This window comes from Scyliorhinus torazame, chromosome 14, assembly GCF_047496885.1.
Source record: "Scyliorhinus torazame isolate Kashiwa2021f chromosome 14, sScyTor2.1, whole genome shotgun sequence".
Taxonomy (NCBI): Eukaryota; Metazoa; Chordata; class Chondrichthyes; order Carcharhiniformes; family Scyliorhinidae; genus Scyliorhinus; species Scyliorhinus torazame.
Window position 1 is genome coordinate 61,834,299 of NC_092720.1, and position 20,486 is coordinate 61,854,784.

The following is a 20,486-nucleotide window of genomic DNA, read 5'->3' on the forward strand; positions in this document are numbered from 1 at the left end:
CTTTGAAGTTTTGAGGGATTTAAACTTTCTTTGGCCAGTGCTTACCTGAATAAAACACATGAACTTTGAATCCTCCTTTGCAGTGGCACAATTAATAAACCCACACCTCAAGTAATCACCTTTATGCTTCTTTGTTCCTGTTTTCAGCTTCTTCATGGGTTGTTCACCAGAGGTCCAGGAGTTCTCACCAGCACTGCTGGCAGCTGCAAAATTGAGGAACCTCTCCCACCCAGAACACGTGACGTCCGTGCACGGGGTGAGTGACCTGCTCTCCGTGGGAGGACTCCCTTGTTTTCTGGGGGGGGGGGGGGGAGAGAAGGAAAAGTCCCTGGACAGTGCGCTGATGCAGCAGGAGGCAATCTACCCCTCTGGGTCTGCACACTGCTTGAGGCGTCATGCATGCACGGGATAGGCGGCAATCTCAAAGGTCCGTTGCGATCGGCCTTTTTAAAGGCCGGTTGCAGCAGTTGGGCGTTCCACGATCAGGAATGCCGTGACAAATCTGCGATCCTCCCAAAACACTGCCCACGACCCAACCGCGGGTCGCGACCCTGAGTTTTAAAACTGATTTAGTGGACTTCCGGTGGCTCCCGCCGCTAATGGGCCCTATTAAGGAGCTTTGACGGCCCCATTTCAATGCAAACCGGCAGGCAATCAGTTTATGGAGGGGACCTGGAGCAGGACTGCCAAACAAACGACCAGTGAGAAGTGGCAGAAATGGGCGTGGGATCAGAAAATGGCGGCCGGCTTGGATCAGGCAGCATGGGCCCAGTGGGCGCGGGAACAGCAGGAGTTCCTTAGAAGCTGCTTTGCTGACCTGAAAACGGAGATGCTGGCCCCAATGAAGGCCTCAATGGAGAAAATGGTTGAGACCCAGAAAATGCAGGAGAAGGCGATCAAGGAGATTGAGAGAAAGGTCTCGGATAACGAAGCTGAGATACTGGGCCTGGCTGTCAGGGTGGAGGCACACGACGCCCTACATAAGAGGTGGCAGGAGAGGCTGGAAGACCTTGAAAACAGGTCCAGGAGGCAGAACCTGCACATTCTGGGCCTACCTGAGGGGTCGGATGCGAGCGCATTCGTGACCACGTTATTGGGGACACTGATGGGGCAGGAGCATTTCCTCGGCCTCTGGAACTGGGTGGGGGCGCAGAGTCCTTGCAAGGAAGCCCAAAACAAATGAACCGTCGAGGGCCATGGTGGTAAGGTTCCACCACTTCTCAGACAAGGAACGAGTCCTGCGATGGGCTAAAAAGGAGCGGAGCAGCAGGTGGGAGAACAGCGTAATCCGCATCTACCAGGACCTGGGAGCAGAACTGGCCAAGAGGCGCGCTGGATTCAACCGTGCTAAGGCGGCCCTCCACAGCAAAGGGGTGAAGGTCAGGCCGTTACATCCGGTGAGGCTGTGGGTCACGTATCAAGATCGCCACCATTACATTGATACACCGGACAAGGCATGGAATTTTATCAAGCAAGAAAAGTTGGACTCGAACTAAAGGACAGCCATACTGGGACGTTACTCTGGTGGGGGTGTTAATTTCCGAGTAGCCGGAGGGAGCGACACTATGTTGTTTCCTCTTACTTTTGTTTGTTCCCTCATATTTTTGTTTGTTCCCTGTTTCTTCGGCCATGTTTTCGGCTTTTGTAGAGCTCGGCCGCAGATGGAGGAGAGGGGTCCTACACGTAGGGCTGCTCTCCTGGCAGCTGGAGCCGTTTCTTTTGTGGGGCTGGGTTTGCGCCCGTGGTTTGTTGTTTGTTTCATTGGGGGGGAGGGGGCGGAAAATGTTCTTTGGGGGCCGTTGAAGCAGAGAAGTTGGGCTTTCCACAGGGAGGGTGGGGCCTGAAAAATGAGGCATTTGAGTAATCAGAGCAGAGGTGGGAGCGGCCTGGGTCAGCTGACTCACGGAAGCGTAATGGGGGGAGAGCCAGTGTCAAGTGGGTGCTTGACTTGGGGGTTTGGGATCACGGGGCTGCTGGGGGAGGGGGGGGGGATGGGATGCTGCTTGGCTGATAGAAAAGGAGCCAACATGGGGGAACTGAGGGAGGGGGGAGGGGTCTCCAATGGGAGGGCTCGAGTAAGCGGGGGACACAGGCTCGTGGCTGGCCGAAAAAGGGAGATGGCTAATCGGCAGGGGGATTAGCCCCCCATCCAGGCTGATCACGTGGAATGTGCGGGACCTGAATGGGCCGGTCAAGAGGGCTCACGTGTTCTCGCACCTAAAGGGGTTAAAGGCAGACGTAGCCATGCTACAGGAGACGCACCTAAAACTTGCGGACCAAACAAGATTGAGAAACGGGTGGGTGGGCCAGGTGTTCCATTCGGGGCTGGATTCAAAGACCAGAGGAGTAGCAATCCTGGTCAGCAAATGGGTGGCTTTTGAGGCAGGGAATATTGTGGCTGACAAGGTGGGCAGATACATAATGGTTAGCGGAAAGCTGCAGGGGACTCAGGTAGTGCTAGTGAACGTTTACGCCCCGAACTGGGACGACGTGGAATTTATGAGACGCACGCTGGGTAAAATTCCAGACTTAGACTCACACAATCTGATTATGGGGGGTGACTTTAACACAGTTATAGACCCTGTACTCGACTGATCAAACCCCAGGTCGGGGAAGCGACCAGCGGCAGCTAAAGAACTGAGGGGATTCATGGAACAGGTGGGGGGCGTTGACCTGTGGCGATTCACCCGACCGAGGGCGAAGGAGTTCTCTTTCTTTTCCAAACTCCACAAAGTCTACTCCCGTATTGATTTCTTTGTGATGAGCAGTGCGTTAATCCCTAGGGTGGCGGGGACAGAATACTTGGCCATTGCAGTCTCCGATCATGCTCCACACTGGGTGGATTTGCGTCTTGGGGAGGAGAGAGGTCAGCACCCACTATGGAGCCTAGATGTGGGGCTGCTGGCAGACGACGAGGTTTGTGGGCGGATAAGGAGAAACATAAAAAATTACCTGGAAACTAACGATACGTGGGAGGTAGTGGCATCCAAGATGTGGGAGGCCCTGATGTCAGTTATTAGAGGGGAGTTGATCTCTATCAGGTCCCATAGAGAGAAGAAAGAAAGAGCAGAGAGAGAAAGGCTAGTCGGGGAGATACTCAGAGTAGACAGGAACTACACGGAGTCCCCCGAGTTGGGGCTACTGAAAGAGCGCTGACCACTGGGATGGCGGTAGCACAGCTGAGGAAGGCCAAAGGGGCTGTCTACGAATACGGGGAGAAAGCGAGTAGAATGCTGGCGCACCAACTTCGCTAAAAGGGAGGCGGCCAGGGAAATTGGGCAAGTACGGGATAAGGAGGGAAACACCGTCATAGACCCAGAGGTGGTGAACAAAGTCTTTAGGGCGTTTTAAGGTAAATTGTATGAGTCGGGGGGGGGGGGGGGGGGGAAGAGGGGATGAAGCAATTCATGGACCAACTGAGGTTTCCAAAGGTGGAAGAGGATCTGTTGAGGGACTGGGGGCCCCGATAGAGCTGGAGGAGATGGTAAAGGGTTTAGGGAACATTCAGTCGGGCAAAGCCCCAGGGCCGGACGGCTACCCTGTAGAATTCTACAAGAAATTTTCAGAACTGTTGTGCCCACTCCTACTAAGGTCCTTTAAATGAGGCCAAAGAGATAGGGACCCTCCCCCAACAATGTCACAGGCTTCGATTTCACTCATCCTCAAACGAGAGAAAGATCTGCTACAGTGTGGATCTTATAGACCGATATCGCTCCTGAACGTAGACGCCAAACTGCTGGCCAAGATCTTAGCTGCTAGAATTGAGGACTGTGTCCCTGGGGTGATAGGGGAGGATCAGACAGGCTTCATCAAGGGCAGGCAATTGAACTCCAATGTACAGAGGCTCCTAAACATTAGCATGATGCCCTCAGAGGGAGGGGAGGCAGAAGTGGTGACGCCGAGAAAGCCTTTGACCGGGTGGAATGGGAGTATCTGTGGGAAGCGCTAAGAAGGTTCGGATTCGGTGAGGGGTTCATAGGTTGGGTCCAGCTACTCTACCAGGCCCCAGTGGCAAATGTGTGCACGAACAGGGTGAGGTCGGAATACTTTAGGCTCCACTGAGGGACGAGGCAGGGGTGCCCACTCTCCCGTTATTATTCGCCCTTGCGATAGAGCCGCTGGTTATAGCGTTGCGGACTTCAAAGAACTGGCAGTGGTTGGTTCGGGGGGGGGGGGGGGGAAGGGGAGGAGCATTGGGTCTCGCTTTATGCGTATGATCTGCTCCTGTACATTTCAGACCCACTAGAGGGGCTGGGGGAGGTCATGCAGATTTTGAGGGACTTTGGCAATTTCTCGGGGTACAAACTAAACGAGAAGAAAAGTGAGATGTTCGTGATCCAAGCTAAGGGACAGGAAAAGACTGGGAGAGCTTCCGCTGAAGTTGGTTGAGAAGAGCTTTCGGTACCTAGGGATACACGTGGCTCGAAAGTGGGATGCCCTCCACAAGCTTAATCTATCTCGGCTGGCAGAGCAGATGGAGGGGGTCTTCAAAAGGTGGGACATTCCCCCGCTATCTTTAGCGGGGAGGGTGCAGACCATTAATATGACAGTTCTCCCCAGATTCCTGTTCGTCATCCAGTGCCTTCCCCTCTTCATCCCTAAGTCCTTCTTTAAGCGGGTGAACAAGATCATCTCGGGATTCGTATGGGCAAATAAGACCCCGTGAGTAAAGAGCCTGTACCTAGAGCGCAGTCGGAGGGGGGGGGGGCTGGCGCTGCCGAACTTTTGCAGCTACTATTGGGCGGCTAACATAGCCATGATTAGGAAATGGGTATTGGGGGAGGGGTCGACGTGGGAGCGGTTAGAGGCGGCCTCATGCAAAGGTACCAGCCTAGGGACACTTGTAACGGATCCTCTGCCGTTCTCGCCGGCCCGCTACTCCAGTCCGGCGGTGGTGGCGGCATTAAAAATCTGGGGTCAGTGGAGAAGGGTGGAGCGAGCCTCAGTCTGGACCCCGATACGCAACAATCACAGATTTGACCCGGGCAGGATAGACAGAGGGTTTCAAAGCTGGCACAGGGCAGGCATTAAAAGGATGGGGGACCTATTCATAGACGGGACCATTCCCAGCCTGAAAGCGCTGGAGGAGATATTCAGTTTGCCCCCTGAAAATGCTTTCAGATACCTTCAGGTACACGCCTTTCTGAAAAAACAGGTGGAATCATTTCCGCCCACGCAGGATACAGAATAGAGTGGTCTCCGGCACCTAAGTAGGGGAGGGGAAAGTGTCAGACATCTACCAGGAACTTCAGGAGGCGGAGGAAGCCCCAGTGGAGGAACTTCAGGGCAAATGGGAGGAGGAGCTCGGCGGGGAGCTGGATGCGGGCCTGTGGGCGGATGCCCTAAACAGGGTCAATTCCTCCTCATCATGTGCCAGGCTTAGCTTAATCCAGTTTAAGCTGGTCCACCGAGTGCACATGACGGCAACCAGGATGAGCAAGCTCTTTGGGGTTGAGGATAAATGTGCGAGGTGTGCGGGAAGCCCTGCAGATCATGTCCATATGTTCTGGGCATGCCCGGCTCTTAAGGGATTCTGGCAGGGATTCGCTAAGGCAATGTCCAAGATCTTAGACACACGGGTGGGGCCGAGTCCAGAGATAGCGATCTTTGGTGTGTCAGACGATCCGGGAGTTCAAGAAGCCAAAGAGGCTGACGTATCGGCCTTTGACTCCCTGGTAGCCCGGAGACGGATCCTTTTAATATGGAGGGACTCGAAGCCCACGAGTGTAGATACCTGGGTTACATGGCTGGGTTTATCAGTCTCGAGAAAATAAAGTTTGCCTTGAGAGGGTCCATGGCGGGGTTCTCTCGGAAGTGGCAGCCATTCCTCGACTTTCTAGGAGAGCAGTAAAGGTCAGTAGCAGCAGCATCGGGGGGGGGGGGGGGGGAATCGTTACGTTGTATTGTTCTTTTCTTTGTATATATGGTTAACATTTATTTTGTTCTGTTAATTGTTGCATACAGTTATGCAAAAAATTATGTTTTTGATAAAAATTTGAATAAAAATAATTTTAAAAAGAAAAAAAAAGAAAACTGATTTAGAACCCCAGCTACTTCCTCTGGCCCCACACACAAATTATCGCTGTGGTTCTTAATCGGCTCCACTCTATCTATAGTTATCCTTTTACCCTTAATGTACTTGTAAAACAATGTAGGATTTTCCTTTATTTTACCAGCCAGTATCCTTTCATGTCACATTTCTGCTTTCCTAATTTCATTTTTAAGTACCCTTTTGCACATTCTATACACCTCTAGGGCTTCTACTGTTTTGAGCCCTCAATATCTGTAATAAGTCTGCCGTTTTCTCCTTATCCAACGCTGTACATCCCTCCAGGGATCACTATGTGTTGGTCCTGCCCTTTTTCTTGATTGGAGCTTGTTGGCTTGTACACTTGGGCTTTAGTCAAGACTATTTATTACCTGTCCCAATTTGCCTTGATGGGCCAATTGCTGGCAAGTGGGATTATGGGGGCAGGTCAAGGCCTTTCAAGCGTCAGTGCAGACCCAGTGGGCTGAAGGGCCTCTTCTGCATTGTCGTATTCTGTGAAGAGTGTGGTATTGAATTGTGTGTCCCCCAACAGGTCAATGTGATGTGTGTAGTGTTTGAATGAAGAATGTTAGCATGCTTTGTGTTTTTGTCTGCTTGCTTTTAATTTTCCGCCTACACTGCTGGATAACAGCAATGTAAAAAGAAAATCCAAATGCTTAAGTCTCATTTTCAGTTTACAGCTTCTCCGTCAGAAAGCTGTCATCTGTGCCTTCTCGTAGTGACACAAGCAAACTAGGTCCCTCACAGCCCAGGCTAAAGCTTTGAGGAACTCGGAGGAGGTTTGGCCCTCACTCATGCAGTATACAGACTTTCCAGCATGTGGAGGCATCCTGGCACTTGTAAACCTAACTCCCAGCTACTCAAGTAACTGCCTGACATAAGCATGTTCACAGAATCATACCGTACAATGTTCCAGACAACTGTCCCAATGAAGGAGTTACCCTGGGAGCACTCAATATTGACTTTGGACTCCATGAAGTCAATGGGAGGCATGAGAAAACTCTCCACTGGTTGGAGTCATACTTAGCACATCGGAAGGTGGTTGTTGGAGATCAAACATCAGTCCTGGAACGTCACTGTCGGAGTTCCTCAGGGTAGTGTCCAGAGCACAACCATCTTCAGCTGCTTCATCAATGACCTTCCCTGCACCACAATGTCAAAAGTGAGTATGGTTGTGGGTGATTGAACAATGTCCAGTATCATTCTCAACTCTAAATACTGAAGGGGTCAGTATATTGCTGTTCTGTCACTGAGCCCAGCTCCTGGAATACCCTCCAAAACACACTGGTTGCACCTAAACTATATTATCTGAGGTGGTTCAAGATAGTGACTCACCACCACCTTCTGAGGGCTATTCAGGATGGGCAACAAATGCTGGCCTAGTGAATAATGCCTACACCCTGTGAAAGTACAAATACATTTTTAAAAGGTGCTGACCTGCCACAGTCCAGCTGCTTCACTGGATGCTTGGAGCTTAAGAGTCTCCACTCAACAAGTGGATGGAATCTGTGATGAATGGAGGATTTTGGGAATATTGAATTATAAACATTTGGCCATTTGAGGGTTGAAAGCCTCGGGTTAGAGTGTGTTTGACTGCAGTGGTTTTTAAAAAAAAATCTGATTTGCAGGGCCTGTTTTGGGAGCTTATAGGAGCCAGAAACTGAAATTGACCAGAGGAATGGGTTTTTCAGTCTGGGCTAATGCACTGCGGTTTGACTGGGGTAAGTCTCTGGGATCGAACCCAGGATGACGGTGGATAGGTAATGGCAAACATTCAAAAAGCACATGTGTGAATTGCAACAATTCCTTATTCCTGTCTGGCACAAGTAAAACAAGAAAGGTGGCCAAACCATGGCTTACAAGGGAAATTAGAGATAGTATTAGATCCAAGGTAGAGGCGTGCAAATTGGCCAGGAAAGACAACTGACTTAAGAATTGGGAGCAGGGTTGAATTCTGCAAAGAAGGACCAAAGGGTTGATTAAGAAGGGGAAAATAGAGTACGAGGGCAAGCTGGTGCTGAATAAAGTCTGACTGTAAACATTTCTATAGGTATGTGAAGAGCACTGCTGCCTCATGGCACTGAGGACCTGGGTTTGATCCCGGCTCCGGATCAACGTCCGTGTGGAGTTTGCACATTCTCCCGTGTTTGCATGGGTCTCATCCCACAACCCAAAGATGTGCAGGCTAGGTGGATTAGCCATACTAAATTGCCCCATAATAAGAAAAAAATAATTGGGTACTCTGAATTTAAAAAAAGGTATGTGAAGAGAAAAAGATTGGTGAAGACAAATGTAGGTCCCTGAAAGTCAGAAACAGGGGAATTTATAATGGGGAACAAAGAAATGGCTGACCGCCTAAATACATATTTTGGTTCTGTCTTCACAAAGGAGGATGCAAATGATGTACCAAAAATGTTGGGGAACACGCAGTTTAGTGAGAGGGAGGAACTGAAGGAAATCAGTATGAACAGAGAAATAGTGTTGGGGAAATTGATGTGATTGAAGGCCAATCAATCTACATCCCAGAGTACTTCAGGAACGGTGGGTGCATTGGTGATCATCTTCCAAGATGCTATAGACTCTGTTCCTAAAGTTTGGAGGTAACTAATGTGACCCCACTATTTAAAAATAGAGGTAAAGAGAAAACGGAATTATAGGCCAGTCAGCCTGACATCGGTAGTGGGGAAAATTCTGGAGTTAATTATCAAAGATTTTATAGCAGACCATTTGGAAAACAATTGTAGAATCAGACAGAGTCAGCATGGATTTACAAATGGGAAATTGTGCTTGACAAATCTACTGGAATTCTAGGAGGATTTTAACTAGTAGAGTTGATGAGGGGGCACAGTGGGTGTGCTTTATTTGGACTTTCAGAAGGCTTTTGACAGTGCAACATAAGAGATTAATGTGTAAAATTAAAGTACATGGAATTGGGGGTACTGCATCGAGATGGACAGGAAACTTGTTGCAGACAGGAAACAAAGAGTAGGAATAAACAGGTCTTCCAAATAGCAGGCAGTGACTAGTGTGGTACCACAGGGATTGGTGCTAGGACCCCAGCTATTCACAATATATATTAATGATGTAGATAAGGGAACTAAATGTAATAACTCCAAATTTGCAGATGACACAAAGCTGGGTGGGAGGGTGAGCTGTGAGGAGGATGCAGAGGTCCTTCAGTGTGATTTGGGCAAGCTGAGTGAGTGGGCAAATGCCTGGCAGGTGCAGTATAATTTGAATGAATATGAGGATATCCACTTTGGCAGCAAAAACAGGAAGGCAGATTATTATCTGAATGGCTATAAATTAAGAAAGGGGAATTTGCAAGGAGACCTGTGTTTCCTTGTACACCAGTCGCTGAAGGTAAGCAAGCCCAGGCGGAGCAGGCTGTAAAGAAGGCAAATGGTATGTTGCTCTTCATAGCGAGAGATTTAAGTACAGGAGCATGTCTTGCTGCAGATACACAGGGCTTGGTGAAGACACACCTGGAATATTGTGTGCTGTTTTGGTCTTCTTGCCTGAGGAAGGATGTTCTTGCAATAGAGGGATAACAGAGAAGGTTTACCAGACTGACTCCTGTGATGTGGGACTGAGGAATTAGAAGAGATTGAGACAGTTAGGACTATATTTGCTGGAGTACAGAATAAGGAGGGTGGATCTCATAGAAACCTATAAATTACTAACAGAACGAACCAGGGTAGATGCAGAAAGAATATTCCCAAAGATGGGGGTGTCCGGAACCAGGGGTCATAGTCTAAGGATATGGGGTAAACCTTTCAGCATTGAGTTGAGGAGACATTTCTTCACCCAGTGAGTGATCAGACTGTGGGATTGCTACCAAAAGAAGCAGTTGAAGCCAAAACATTAGGGGCATGATTCAATGGACATAAATCAAAGTCAGCTTTCAGGTGTGTCTGGTGGAGTGGTTCCTGGTGGCTGCTGTGCTGAGATTCATCCTGCTATTCGCCGGCACTTTGCTGTTTTTTGGGGCCTCAGCGAATTTCTCCCTGTCGATGCCACACTGGCAAACTGAGCTCTCCAGTAGAACCATTTCATCTCAGATTGGGGCACCATTTTGACTGGCTGCCCGTTTCACCCCCCCCCCCCCCCCCCCCCCCCACACACACACTTTCAGGACCACCCCTTTCACACTCCTAACCTTTCCGTGGCCCCTGGAACCCCTCCTCATGGGCAAGGCTCCCCTGGGCCTGACCCCGGTAGTGCCAACCTGCCATCTGGGCACCTTGACACTGTCAGCTTAGCATCTTGGCAGTGCCCCTCACACCTTGGCACTGCCAGAATGCCCAAGTGGCAATGCTAGGGTGTCAAGCTGCCAGTGCCAAGGTGCTCAGGTGCCAGAGGGAGTGCCGGGGTACTACCTTGCCCTGTCCCCGACCACCTTGGAGTCTCAAATGGTGTGCGAGATCCCCTGAGGTGCAATCACACCTGGTCCACATTTGTGAAGACCATATGGCACCCGATTGAGGGAACGCAGGTGTGGCCATTGACTCCTGGGAGCCGGGTGAAAGCGGTTATTTAAATGAGGCTAATGGCGGATCATTCTGGGTGGAGTGAGCCGGGTGACTCGCGTTCGGCCGGGTGCCCAGCGTGGACCCTGATGTGGGGCTCTTGCGGGACTCACCCGTTGCGCTTGCAATGGCTGAATTGTGCCCTGTATATTTTCAAGAACGAGTTAGATATAGCTCTTGGAGCTAAAGTTATCAAAGCATGTGGGGAAAAGCAGGAAAAGGTTATTGAGTTGGATGATCAGCCATGATCATACTGAATGGCAATGCAGGCTCAAATGGCTGATTGACCTACTCCTGCTCTTATTTTCTATGTTTCTATGAGTGACTGACCAGCAGCCATCCTATGATTAATAATAATAATCATTATTATTGTCACACTTTGGCTTACATTAACACTGCAATGAAGTTACTGTGAAAATCCCCTAGTCGCCACATTCCGGCACCTGTTCAGGTACACAGAGGGAGAGTTCAGAATGCCAAAACTACCCAACAAGCAAGTCTTTCAGGACTTCTGGGAGGAAACCGGAGCACCCGAAGGAAACCCACGTGTGGTGTTGGGTTCTCTGGTGCACAGATGAGCCAACACAGTTGTATGTGGTACAACTCTATTTTATTTTAACTCTTATCTACAGTTCGTTCTGGATACTCTGCACGTGCTGTCTCCCTGAGTGTGTCGTGTAGCAGGTCTGTCCTGGTCCTCCTCTCCAGCTAATACTGACCACCAGGTGTCGTGTTTGTGCTTTTATATCTTTCTGTGATTGGTTGTGGTGGTGTGTGTTCTGATTTGTCTGTTGGTGTGTCTATCATGATGTGTGTGTTTGAATATCATGACATCCCCCCTTTTTACAAAGATATGTGCCTACGTGGTTATAAATATAATCGTGTCGTGAGTGCATCTAAGAGTGTGTGCGTGTGTTGTGAACAGCGTGTGTATATGACGTAACTATTTACATGGGGCGATGTCGGGTGCGTCACACTAACAAGGTTGTACCATAACAAAACATGAATGCGAGAAAAAAAAACAACTTGAACAGTGGTCCGGTCAGACGATATCTGGAACGATAAACAGCAACAGGTTATAATACAGAAGTGTTTGACTTTTTGAACGTATGAACAGCGTTATAAGTCCAGTCTAATGGGTGACCGCCTCAAGAATAGGCTGGTCCTCAAGCCGGTTCAGCTGTGGAGATTTGGGTTCACACTGGTTCACCTTGGACTGTTGGAGGTGATGCTGTTGCCGAAGTCTCTACTTTTCCATTTGTTGTACTTCGTGCAGTGCTTGGTTTTTCATTCGTGCAAATATAACATTCAACATCTTTGTTAGTGTTGCCTTGGCTGTGGTTTGGTTCTGGTGGCGATGGAAGGGGCATGATCCGTGGCATCTCCACGAAGTCATCCTTGGGAACCAGTGGAGGATCCGGCGTGTGCGTACGGTTCAGTTGCGAGCGTGGAAGGCGGCGCAAAGCTCGCTGATTGCGCCTACGCACCAATCCACCTGCCCTGCATGCCAGGAACAAGGTGGAGTCTTTTTTCTTTTTATGTTTGTGGTGGACGGCATCTTGTAGCCGATGGGTCGTTGCCATCGAAGTAGCACCATCACTAATATCATGCAAGGCGATGACTGTGCCAGATGTGGAAGTTGGCCGAGACCGTGCACGCTGGTTCCGGCCACCTGCTGTGCCGGAAGGGCGACTCTGCAGAGAAACGTCGAAGCATGTCGCCTTGGAGAGAGAATTGTTGCTCGCATCAACGTCTGGCGATGGCGTGAATTGGTGTGTCCGTCTTGGACCGCCGGTGCTGGTCGCCACTGCCGACCCAGTGGGACTGCCACGTGATCCATTCCCTGTCGCCGTGGCATCCGCCGTCACCCTGAGCATGCCATCACCGAGGCTGCGACACCGCCCGTCCGGAGCAAGGTCTGGCGTGCGCGAATCAGAGTCGGCGCTTGGCTGCTCCCCATCTGGAGTCCGGTCTGCCTTCCGTCGATGCTCCCCGTCCGGAGTCCCAACAGGTTCACTGGAGGCAGCCGAGATTCCCTGAAGCTGCACTTCTGGAGTCGGAACATGCAGGAATGCACCAACCAGTGGAGAGGTTCGAGCCATCGAGGGTGGAAGCGGTGCGCCACCACCGCAGTCATCAGTGGTCCCACCGTGATCGTCGAGTGCCTCGGTACGCACTAGGCGAGGTCTGTCACCTTGCACCTTTTGCATGGGAAGTGGGATGCTGTCGTCACTCGTCTCACATCCCGTGGATAGATCCTCATTAGCAGCTTGCTGTTCACTAGGGTTGGGTAAATTGTCAGAGTTTTCATCTGGTGGTGCACACCATGTCGGTGGACTGTCATTGTCTTGCCGTTGTCCTTCATTTGGGCTTTTCTTCTTTGGAATTTTAAATCTTCCCCCAGACATTGCAGAACCTTGTTTATTACCCCCAAATTCTCCCATATGTATGGTCTCGAATATAGGATCCAATGTTTCTATCGACATTGTACTATTTTCCAAAGAACATTCCATTTCACTTTTCTTCTCAGGTACCTCATATGTATCTTTGTCTAATGTACATGCCTTCATGGTCTCTGGGTCTGATTTTGCTGGGACTGGCATGGTCACAGTCTCTCTTTTACTGTTCTCAATTGCCCACATTATACTCCCCATACATAACTGCTTAATCACTGGGGTTAGTGTGGTACAATGGATAATCGGGTCGACCTTATCTGCATCTTCACCATTAGTGGAAAGCACACTTGGTTCACTTGAAACTGCTGCGGGTTTTAAGTTCGTTATCTGGCTACTCGATGTCGGTGTCCTCAGGATTCTTGCTCCAATGTTCTGCTCATTTATCAGTGGAGTGTGTATAGGTTCAATGCAATTAATGTTCCCCTCAAGGTTTGAAGAGTCATTACTGACTAACTGCTGGTCTCCGAAGTTGGGACTTTGCGGCGTTGTGTTGAAGGGAGACATTTGTCCTTGCTGTAGATATGATTCAGGTTGTGTTATTTCCATTACCTGAGGATCAATGTCTTGTCCATTTTTTCGATCCGTACTAAAACACTGGCAATTCTCAGTCTGCTCCTTGCAAGTTAAACATTCAATTAATTTCTTTAGCAAATCCTCAGCATCCTTCTGTGACCGTGCAGCATTATTAATCTCTGTTCGGCTATAATGATCCTGAAGGTCAGCGCATAAACCTTTTTTCTTCGGGCTTGGAAGAGGCGATTCCTTTGGCTTGCCTTCAGTTGGGCTTGAACAGTCTTCAGCGCTGTGCCCTTCATTGTAGCATGAGAGACCGTCATGGTCATGCTGCTGTGTAGTGGAGCATGGTAGGCTGTTATAGCCTTCTTGCTGTTCACGTGAGCATGGCAGACTTGCATCGTCTGCCGCTGGTTGGTCAGGAGAGGTTGCTAGACCCTCATGGTCTTGTTCCTGCAAGGACCGCACATTGGAGTCTTGCGTTGCTTCTATCGTGGAGGCTGTCCACGAGCTCTCTGTGGAGGCTTGTGACACTGGAGTCACTTCTTGTTCGTGCAAGGACTGCGCTCTGGAGTCTTGCGTTGCTTCTATCGTGGAGGCTGTCCACAAGCTCTCTGTGGAGGCTTGTGACACTGGAGTCACTTCTTGTTCGTGCAAGGACTGCGCTCTGGAGTCTTGCGTTTCTGCAATTGTGGAGTCTGTCCACGAGCTTGCTGTGGAGGCTTGTGACACTGGAGTCACTTCTGGTTCATGCGAGGACTGCGCTCTGGAGTCTTGCATGTCTTCTTTCATAGAGTCGGGAACGTTGAGCGGGACGTGGACCACGCTCTGTGTGGCAGCAGGGCGCTCTCCGTGTGCTTGCACCGCTCCCTGTCTGTTAATGTCAGGCTGCAGCATCATCCGGTACTGATAAGTTGGGACGTCATATCTGCTGGATTGAAGATCCTCAAATCCGAAAAATGAATCCGCATCTGCGTCGGATTCAATGTGGGGGCCGCCAATGTGCAACACGAAAGGTTCGTCCGAGTCATAGTCGTATAGGACCACGGAGCTATCATTGGGCTCGCGAGGTCCGGAAACACTGTAAAGATCGTCATCGAAGTATTCGAGGTCGGAATCATCGGCTTGTGCGTAGGTAACTGCTTGTCGGAGGGTTCTTCGGAGGTCAAATTCATCTCCTGGGTCAATTTGCGGCAATGTGCTGTCATTCCAGGTGAGGGAAGGTTGTTTTACAGCTTTAACAGATTTTTGTTTTTTTGATTTGGGACGTTTCCCTTTTAAATTGGATTTGGGACGTTTCCCCTTTAAATTGGTGCGGTCTGGGGCCTCTGACATCCTGACGCTCGGTATGTAGCACGTAGGAAGCGACTGCGCATGCTCAGATCGCTGTTCCTTTACCGATGGCCGTTTTCTTGACTGCGCATACGCAGCATCTCGCGCATGCGCAAACGATACTTCCGGTTCTGCGCACTGCTCGCGCAACTGTGCTAGCGTGATACCTTTAGCAAGATGGCCGCCGACCTCGACCCAGCCCTCTCTCAGGCCCGGGATTTCGGCCTCTGGGAATTCGGGCTCCGGGATCCCGGCCACGAGGTGAGTACTGCAGCTTTTCTTACCTTTACTTGCCGATTGGATTGCGTTTTCTTCACAGTACTTGGAGAATTTGTCCAGGACTGCCTGGTAATCGTACCTTTGCTGCCTCCTGAAGAACCTGAACCTTGTGAATATTTCTCTTGCCCTTGCACCGGCGATGGTGAGGAGAAATTCAATTTTTTCGCTATCATCCAGGTCTTGGAGTTCAGCTGCCACCAGGAACAATTCGAACACTTGCCGGAATCGCCGCCAGTTTTCGCGGAGATCGCCGTAGCACTGGAGCGGCTGCGGAACCGGGAGCTCTATTATTTTGCCTGGGCACTGCTGGTTGTCTCTGTACACTGAGGTATGCCGGCAGGTATTGATCCACTCCTGTACCATGTGGTGTTGGGTTCTCTGGTGCACAGATGAGCCAACACAGTTGTATGTGGTACAACTCTATTTTATTTTCACTCTTATCTACAGTTCGTTCTGGATACTCTGCACGTGCTGTCTCCCTGAGTGTGTCGTGTAGCAGGTCTGTCCTGGTCCTCCTCTCCAGCTAATACTGACCACCAGGTGTCGTGTTTGTGCTTTTATATCTTTCTGTGATTGGTTGTGGTGGTGTGTGTTCTGATTTGTCTGTTGGTGTGTCTATCATGATGTGTGTGTTTGAATATCATGACACCACGCAGGAGAACGTGCGGACTTCACACAGAGTGACCCAAGCCAGGAATCGAACTGGGACCCTGGCACTCTGAATCAACAGTGCTAACCATTGTGCTGCCATGTAGTATGCCATTTTTTCTTCTGCAATGGATTGGATTATATCCAGCCTGGCAGGCTTTCAAACTGCTCATTTTTGGGAAGTATTGGCATTACAGCTAGAGAAATGGGGCAAAGAAACAGACATACAAGTGTCCAATCTAAAATTGGACCTTTTGCTGTGATCCCCGGCATGTCAGATGCCAGCCCATAGCTAATTCGATTCACTCCACATATCAAGAAATGGTTGAAGGCATTGGACACAACAAAGACTCACAACATTCCTGTTGTAGTACTGAAGACTTATTTAACTCCAGAACTATCTACCCCAAGCTATTCCAGTACATTTACAACACTGGCATCTACCTGCCAATGCGGAAAAGTTCCCAAGTATGTCCGTCCACAAAAAGGAGGACGAATCCAACCTGATCAATTCTACCCCAGCAGTCGAGTCTCAAACATCAGCAGTGGGATGGAAGATATTGACAGTCCCAATAACCTGTTCACTGATGCTCAGTTTGGGTTCCATTAGGAGTACTCAGCTCCAGACCTAATTAATAGCCTTACTTGTAATAAACGCGGAATTGCACTGCAGCTGCATCATATGAACAAAGAAACGTACGGCACAGGAACAGGCCTTTCGGCCCTCCAAGCCTGAGCCGATCATGCTGCCCGTCTAAACTACAATCTGCTACACTTCCGGAGTCCGTATCCCTCTATTCCCATCCCATTCATGTATTTGTCAAGGTGCCCCTTAAACATCACTATCGTCCCTGCTTCCACCACCTCCTCCGGCAGCGAGTTCCAGGCACCCACTACCCTCTGTAAAAAAACTTGCCTCGTATATCTCCTCTAAACCTTGCCCACGTACCTTAAACCTATGCCCCCCCAGTAATTGACCCCTCTACCCTGGAAAAAAGTCTCTGACTATCCAGTCTATGCCCCTCGTAATTTTGTAGACCTCTATCAGGTTGCCCCTCAACCTTTGAGAACAAACCAAGTTTACTCAACCTCTCATAGCTAATGACCTCCATACCAGGCAACATCCTGGTAAATCTCTTCTGCACCCTCTCTAAAGCCTCCACATCCTTCTGGTAGTGTGGCGACCAGAATTGAACACTATACTCCAAGTGTGGCCTAAGGTTCCATACAGCTGCAACATGACTTGCCAATTTTTATACTCAAAATATGGTGCGATACTTTGAAATAATTCAGACATTCCCATGCCAATATAACCCTACAGCCAGTGGAATTACTTCATAAGAAATCAGCAAAGAGGAAGGCCACTCTAGCACTTTTTTCTCCATGACTGCTCTGCTGCTGCAAACTATTTGCAATGTTGAATTTTGTAGTCACATGGAGTCAAAGGCAAGGTAACATTGCCACAAGGTTAATTTTAAAAATAATTTTTATCATTAATGTGCACTGCTGAGTAAAGGGGCAACAGTAACAAACAACCCTAAAGCTATTGACTGTGTTTGGATTTTGTGTACCTTACGGTAAGTATATCTTTCAGTGCCACCAAATGCCTCACTTTACATCTTAAAAACAATCCAGAATTTTCCTGGCCAAGAAACCTGTCTAACGCAACTCAGGTACATCATGACATTAATTGTTCAGGGCGGCACGGTGCCAGAGTGGTTAGCACTGCTGCCTCGCAGAGCCAGAGTCCCGGGTTCAATTCCAACCGTGGGTCACTGTGTGGAATTTGCACGTCCTCCCCGTGTGTGTGGGTTTCCTCTGGGTGCTTCAGTTTCCTCCCAGTCTAAAGATGTGTGGGTTTGGTGGATTGACTATGCCAAATTGCCCCCAAGTGGCCAACTGTTAAAAGGGGTTACAGGGTCTAGGTGGGGTGCTCTTTCAGAGGCTTGGTACAGACTCGATGGGCCGAATGGCCTCCTTCTGCACTGTAGGGATTCTATGATGTTCCTACATCACTCTCAATTGTGCCTTTATCCTGGAAGGTTGATCCAGAAATTGAAGGTACAGAAATTGAAGGTACATTAGAAATTAATTGAGGAGCAATTTCATTTGAGCCTTGCCATTTATGAATGGCTTTTGAATTGTGAAGTTAAGAGCGATGCGAATGTCTAAAGTGAAAATAACTTCAGTGCTCTCGCTATGCGCTAGCTAATGTGCAAAAAAACAATAGAATCAGTGCTTGTTCAAAAAGACTTTCAGGGAAATGAAGGCACAACTGATGTTTATGGCTATGTCCCAGCAGATGGCGACATGATCGCCTTTTATTCAATTTTGCACATGTCATGTTTCTTGAAGTGATTTTTCTGTAAATATTTTGCTACTTTTACTCTTCGCACTACAGTACGTTCTTGTGAAGACATCGGGGATTTTTAGCGAAACATTGCCTTTGTTTGTACCCGAAACATTACTCTCTTATTTAAAAAATCTGAATAACACCCGGACCCCTGGCTCAAACCCAAATTGGACGCGGACCCCCTGCCCAGGCTCAAAACGTAATTGGACCCACCCCTACCCGAATTGGACCCAGACCCCCTCAAACCAAAATTAGACCTGGACCCCCCCGAACCTGAATTAGACCCGGACCCTACCCGAATTGGATCCGGACCCCCCAAACCCGAATTAGACCCGGATCCCTAGCCAAATTGGACCCAGACTCCTGCACCCCCAACCCGAAGTTGGCTCGGACCCCTGACCCTCCCGAAACCGGAATTAGACTCAGACCCCTACCCCCCAACCGGAATTAGACCTGGACCCCCCCCTCCAACCAGAATTGGACCCGGATGCCCCCCCCAAACCAGAATTGGACCCAGCTTCCTACACCCCCAAACAAGAATTGGACCGGGACCTCTCCCCAAACCTGAATTGGACCATGGCCCATACACCCCCAACATCCGAATCCCTAACCCCAAAACCCGAAGTGGACCAGAAGCCCTACATCCGCCGCGCAAATTGGACCAGGGCCTATACCCGCAAAGCCGGAATTGGACCCGGCCCCCTACCAACCCGAATTGGACCAGGGCCCCTACACCCCAAACCCGAATTGGACCAGGGCCCCTACCCCCCAAACCCAAAATGGACACCGACCCCCACCCCAAAACCCGAATTGGACACAGACCCTTACCCCTCCCCCCCAAAAAACCCTACACCCCCCAAAACCCCTGCACCCCCCCAAAACCCCTACACCCCCCCAAACGCTAACCCTAACCCCCACAAACCCCTACACCCCTCATGGATGACGGGCCAAATGGCCTCTTTCTGGGCTGGAAAGCTCCATGATTCAGAGTTGGACCTGGGGCTCAAAGCCTGTAGCGCAACAATTACTCACTCAAGTCGAGAAGTGATGAAGTCAACCAAGGCTTTATTAAGCAAGACTTGTTATCCAGCAGCTCAGTTACAGAATGCGGCTGCTGGGAGAACCTGGGCTCTTATACTCCGCCTTTCTGGGCAGATCCAACCAGGACCCGGGACCTGTCAGCCAATAGCCTCTCGGCTACCACAATCCCGAATGGGAAACAGGCCCCGGACTGAATCCCGAATGGGAATTGGACCCCGGGCTCACTCCCGAATGGGAACCGGACCCTGGGCTCAGTCCCGAATTGGACCCAAACCCTTACCCCTCCCCCAAAACCACCCCTCCAAAATGCCTACACCCCCCAAATCACTGCACGCCACACCAAATGCCTACACCCCCCAACCCTTATACCCCCCCAACACAACTCCTACACCCCCCCCAACCCAACACCTTCCCAATCCCCTACACTCCCCCCCAATCCCCTACACTCCCCCCCCAATCCCCTACACTCCCCCCCCAATCCCCTACACTCCCCCCCCTCAATCCCCTACACTCCCCCCCCCCAATCCCCTACACTCCCCCCCCCAATCCCCTACACTCCCCCCCCAAGCCCCCTCCCCTCCCCACCCCCCAAAGCCCCCTCCCCTCCCCACCCCCCAAAGCCCCCTCCCCTCCCCACCCCCCAAAGCCCCCTCCCCTCCCCACCCCCCAAAGCCCCCTCCCCTCCCCACCCCCCAAAGCCCCCTCCCCTCCCCACCCCCCAAAGCCCCCTCCCCTCCCCACCCCCCAAAGCCCCCTCCCCTCCCCACCCCCCAAAGCCCCCTCCCCTCCCCACCCCCCAAAGCCCCCTACCACACCCCCAATCCCAAATGGGAACCGGACCCCGGGCTCAATCCCGAATGGGAAGTGGACCCGAGGCTCAATCCCGAATAGGATCCGGATCCGGACCCCGGGCTCAATCCCGAATGGGAAGTGGACACCGGGCTCAATCCCGAATAGGATCCGGATGCGGACCCCGGGCTCAATCCCGAATAGGATCCGGACCCCAGGCTCAATCCCGAATGGGATCCGGACTCGGGGCTCAATCCCGAATGGGATCCGGACTCGGGGCTCAATCCCGAATCGGTCCCAGGCTCGGGCAGGGTTCCCGGTGTCCCGGTCCCCGGGCCGGCCAGTCGCTATCCGCCGCCACTGTCCAACCGAGCTTCACATCGGCCCAGGACCCGCCTCCCTCCAGCCCATTGGTGCCTCTGGCTTGAGGTGCGGCGCTGAGTGGCCAGTCCGCTGTCAATCAGAGCGGCGGGGCCTCGGGGCGGGGCCTGAGGCCG

At 50.6% G+C, this 20,486-nt stretch overlaps 1 long non-coding RNA gene across 1 annotated transcript in view; it reads left to right on the forward strand.

Moving 5' to 3' along the window:
* Positions 1–151: 151 nt before the first annotated feature.
* Positions 152–20,486, forward strand: part of LOC140389296 (uncharacterized) — a 24,283-nt gene continuing 3,948 nt past the window's right edge. Inside the window, exon 1 of the long non-coding RNA XR_011934325.1 lies at positions 152–256. This is a non-coding gene — a long non-coding RNA (uncharacterized lncRNA). The remainder of the gene's footprint in view (positions 257–20,486) is intronic.